Genomic DNA, 5,601 nt, shown 5'->3' on the forward strand with positions numbered 1-5,601 from the left:
TTAATGTATGGTAATAATGGTCTTATTTCTGGGAAATCCTCTCCTGACTGTTAAACTTAATTGTTCTTTCCTGTGTTACTGCCCAATGACTCAGCTCTTTTTTACAAACCACAATAATATAATATCAGAGACACCTTTAAAATGGAAAAACAAAGTAAGTTTATGAAAAGTGCTGTCCAAACTCTTTGTTTGTTCTTAACTGACGAGTACCATAGATACTTCTATATTTAAAAATTTCACAGAAGTGATGTAAATGGACAAAATATAGCTCCAATATCTATCTTCAAGAAAAATGGTTTCTAGACTTTTTGACAGTCTATATTTCCCTGAGTGTTGTGAAATTTCCCTGAGACTTGTGAATACAACCAACACAGGGTTATATCTACTTAAGAAATATAATTTTTTTCTTCAGCCACTTAATTCAAGGTTGAGAAAATTACTCTTAATTTATGTTTGTACATGAAGGCAGAATCCAATTCTATGTACTTAATGATAGCAGTAACCACTGAAAGGTGAAGCACTCCTAAGAGGCTTATATCCTTTAAAAATCAATGAGACTAAATTACTCATCAATTTCACCACTGAAATGAATGATGAGCTCCTTTTCATTGAATCATAGAAAATTAGGGTTGGAAGGGCCCTCAGGAAGTCATCTAGTCCAACCCCCTGCTCAAAGCAAGACCATCCCCAGCTAGATCATCCTAGCCAAGGCTTTATCTAGCCTGGTCTTAAAAACCTCCAAGGATGGAGAGTCCACAGCCTCTCTGGGTAACCTGTTCCAGTGTTTTACTACCCTCCTAGGCTAGGGACAGACATTGCACATAAACCGGTTTAAGTTATCAGAAACTGGTTTAAACGTGTAACAGATGTTCAGTGGACATAAACCAGTTTGAAAATGGCTGAAACTGGTTTGAGATAAACCTGGTTAAATGTAGTATCAGACTTAACTGATTTGGGTCAAACCAATTTATGCAATGTCTGTCCCAGACCCTTTTCTGGTTTAAGTTAAACCAGACTCCCCAAGCATCCCTACATGCTCTGGGCTGGGCTCTCTGCTCCACAGCAGAGCTGGCCCCTCCGCTCTGCTTCCTGGCTTCCCCCTGCTCCCCCCACTTCCCCCTCACGACTCAATTCCCCACTCCCCTCTGCCTTACACAGACACCTCTCAGCACTAGCTAGCATGCCACATGCTGGCTATTGTCTGTGCTGTGGGACACCAGCCTGCCAACTGTGGCCGTGCACCCCCTGCAAAAAGGCACTGCCAACACTGTCAGCGGTGCCTGCAGGCCGTCGCTGCTTGCCACCTCATTGCTAGCACTGCCGGCAGCGTCTGCAGGCAGTCCCTGATCGCCCCTGGCTGCTGCCACTGCCAGCAGCACCTGCGGGTGGTTGCCGACCCATGGTCGGTGCTCCCCACCTCCACCCCCCCCCCACTGCCAACAGTGTTGGTGGCATCTGCAGGAGCTCCCCGCTCACCGCTGCCGACGCAGCTGTGCCCCACCAGCTGCCACCGGAGGCATGCGCCGTTCATGTTCCAAAGTCTGTAAACTATACCTACATAAATTCAGGCTACAGGAAAGGTGCACATTTTCAACAGTAAGCTTAATTAACAAGAACAATGTTCCAAGGGACATGGTAGATTCTCCATCACTGGAAGTCTTTAAATCTAGACTGGATATCTTTTCAAATATATGCTTCAGCTCAGCCAGAAGACATGTGTTTTATGCAGGAGGTACTCAGTGGAGTTCTTTGGCCATGTATACAGTTAATTAGATTAGATCATAGTGGCTCCCTGTAGCCTTAACATCTATGAATCTACGAACAGAGAAGCTATAGGACTTCATGGATGCTAAAATTGGCATCTTAGTTTTCAAGAAGGGATGTTTGTTTTCAGATTTATTTCTTCTCCTAGTACTTATTTCAGTGTTTCTTTGTTTTCTCTTTGGCTGAATGCTAGATTGGAATTTATTGATTCTTTTTATAGTCAATTATTTGAATCTCAGTAGCATGCTCAGACCCCAACCAAGCCTGGGGCTCACTGTAGTAAGCACTGTATAAACATAAGACAATGTCTGCTTCAAGCAGCGTCCAGGTTAAATTGACAAGACCAAAAAAAGGGCAGAAGAAAGGAGGTATTATTCTGTCCATTTTAGAGACAAGTAATAGTGGTACAGAGAGATTAAGGACTTGGTCACTGATGTCTTTGCATTGGCTTTGGTTCAAGCTACAAGTAAGGCCAGGTTTACCCCACAGAGCTTTGCTGGCACACGAAAAGCCTTGAGGGGATGGTTTTACACTAGCAGATACATTCTTTCACTGGTTTTGCAAGCACCACTCAGAAAGTCATGTTGTTGTGCTGGAAGGAAGTGCCCTTGGACCAGCATTCACTGTACCTATACTAGGGGACCTACTGATATAGCCACTGCAGCAGAGGTGCTCTGGTCCACATAAGCCTTAACTTATTCAAAATTCCAGGGGGTCCACAGCAGAGCCAGGATTTGAAATTAGATTTCCTTAGTAACAGCCAAATAACTTAACCACTACGCTCTGCAGCCTAAGATAAATTATTCAATTATTTTCAGTTGCCCTACCTGTAAGCTGGAGATATTAATACCTACTGCACAAGGGTGTTATGAGGATTAGTTGGTTAATGATCATAAATGCTCTTTATATAGTCAAATATTATTTAAAATAGTTGGCATCAACATACTGCAAACTTTATTTAATTTTAAATGCACAGTGGTGTATTCTAAAGTTCAGGAATGTAATTACACAATTATTTATTGTAAGCAGGACTTAGATGGAAGAGTTCTGAGGCCACTATTAAACCGGGAGCATCATGTTTATTTTAGCAAAATGATACTGGGAACTATCATTGCTAGATTTTCTGATATCCATCTTAATTTTTCCTTAGTTTCCTTTCATTATTCAGCTAACCTCCTAAACAGTCCTTCTCTAGCCTTGGTCTTTACCCTATTACAACTCACGTTTGTAAATGTTTGTGTCCTGTGTTCAGCTCTTCAATCTTTCTTCTCAATTCAAAAGTCTTGGTTATCAAGAATTGCTCCTCCTCAAAGCTAGGGACAGAAATTACACATAATCAAGTTTCAGTAATCAGAAACTGCTTTAAACCTGTAACAGAACAGAAGTTAAGTGTACTTAAATTGCTTCCAAAATTAGATTAAGATAAACCTGGCTGGATGTAGTATCAGATTTAACTGATTTAGGTCAAACTGGTTTATGAAATTTCTGTCCCAGATCCCCTCCTGGTTCACATTGACTCAAAGTCCCCCAGCATCCCAGAATGTTTTGCAGCCCTGGGTTGTGCTGTCCGCTCCAGCAGAACAGGGTTTGCTTCCCCCCTGCTCCCTAGACAGAGCACTATCACTCCTCTGGCCAGCTGAAGAGGTGGGGGGAGCCCACTCCCCTGGCCTGGCACTGGACCAAAAGGAAGTACTGAAGCATGGTGCCATAGCAACATCACCATACAGCAACATGTAAAAACTGTGTGTAAAAACTTGGTTTACAGCAACCTTAAATTGACCTGCCTTAATTTGGTTAGTTACAATAATGAACTAAGCTAACTTAAGAAAATATTCAATAGATCTATGCACATCTACATTATGGTATCGGTTTTGCTTAGCTAGGTGCATTCTAGGTAAACCAACATGAGTTTTCTGGAATAAACATTCAGGCATAAATATTGAGGCATAAATAAATTACTTGATTGACCTAAGTTTGAAGGCTCTTATCTAGCTCTCACTGAGGTCACTACAAAACCCTCAGTTAGGAACAGTCTGAAATTAGCCAACAAATCTGATTTCTCTAGAAGCCCTCTTTTTAACAAAACCTTTGGTGGGCTGAACTGTCAACCCCAGCCAACAGAATCCTAAAAGAATCTCCAATAGTGGTTTAAAGTTGTTGTTCTGTTTCTTTTTCATTAAAAAAAATGTTGAAATTTGAATTTTTTTGACTAATTCTACTGGCCTATCTACTCGCCATCCAGCCATGAAAGGCTGTCCACTATCTCACCTCATTACTGCAATTAGTCAGGTGTTGCACAGTCTGGCTGCTCTTTCACTTGCTAAACCAACAGAGTTTTCATAGCACCTCAGTTAGGTTTTTTTCCCAATATTGTAAGTGACCCATTGCAAGAAAAAGGGAATCCTTGACTTGACTGATCCTTGCTATCTTCAGTTCTTTATGCAGATGAATCAATAAGTTTTTGCATTTCTTAGTATTACTGAATTTTGCTGCTCATTAAAGAGATATGTTCTAGCCAAGTATAAAACACAATGCATCCTTCAAAATGATAATCAAAATTATAATATTTGGTATTTAATAATCAACACCATTCTGTACTTTGCTTTGGGTAAATACTGATATTTGAGTAAACACCAAAAGGTATTTTTGATATTCTCTAAGTATAACCTTAACTCTGAATTTCCTGAATTTATAATGCTTGATTTTGGAACACTTACCACAATCATGTAGCATTTGTATTCACAAGTTAATAATATACATTTTCAACCTTACTCTTTTTAACATGGGAGGGAGGGTCTGTTTCATTCTTGTATGGTGATATATAAGTATAGGAAAAAAAAGTATATAGTATAAAAAGTAATACCAAATTAATCACAGACAGAGGACTAAGTTGTGGAGAGAGGTTTTGAAAAGAGGATCCATAACTTTCAGTTTCTTGCCTTCCATCTGTTTAAATTCTCATAAAAATGTTGAATTGTTTCAGTGGGACTTTTTTTACACTGCACACATATATCCTCCCACACAGACACATAAACAGAGAAAGATAGTGTCTGTGCATGTTCTCTAATATTTATACACCAAGTATATGTTTTATAATCCGGAGTGTTTTGCAATGCTTCAGTACAATCTGTTTCATTCAGTAGTTATTCTCACTCACAAAATGCACAACAGTCACAAATGTTCCAAATATTGGTTGCTGGGTAAACTGTAGCAGGAGCTCATTTGTATTCTGCACCCTGTGTAAAAGTGATAAGAAGCCAAATACTCCTAGGAAACAGCACAAATGAAATATGGCATGCAGGAGGCGAGATATTTATAGAAACAAAATATCAGCATTTTCCACACATTTACACAAAGCAATTTCAGTCTTTTCATAGGGAAAAAAAGAGCAGCAATGGCCCCCATTTATACATTTCCCTGTAGTCACCCATTTTGGCCAGAAACCATTGACTACGTAGAAAACCTTCAGGTCACTGCAAATTAAAGATCAATGGCAACATACAATATATTCTGTCATATTTTCACTTCTAACAGGTCTTTGTCCTAAAAATGTTGTTTTAGTAAACAAATAATGTGAAATTCCTGCTGGTTTCTCTCTGTGGCCTCCCTGTTAGCAACTCAGATCCAAAGCCTTCATAGGAAGGAAGAATTAGTTTAGTATGAGAGTCACTTAGTGCAGGGGTTGTCAGCCGGGGTACGCGTAGCCCTGGGGGTACTTGGACTTGTCCTAGGGGGTACACACAGGTGGGTGGGGATGGAGCACTAGACCGGTGAGCTTCTCTGCCTGCACAGAGGGGCACTACTGCCCTCACCCCAGCCCAGTGAGCTTCCCTGCCC

The sequence above is a fragment of the Gavialis gangeticus genome, unplaced genomic scaffold (assembly GCF_001723915.1).
Source record: "Gavialis gangeticus isolate Ggan-Ray unplaced genomic scaffold, GavGan_comp1, whole genome shotgun sequence".
NCBI lineage: Eukaryota > Metazoa > Chordata > Crocodylia > Gavialidae > Gavialis > Gavialis gangeticus.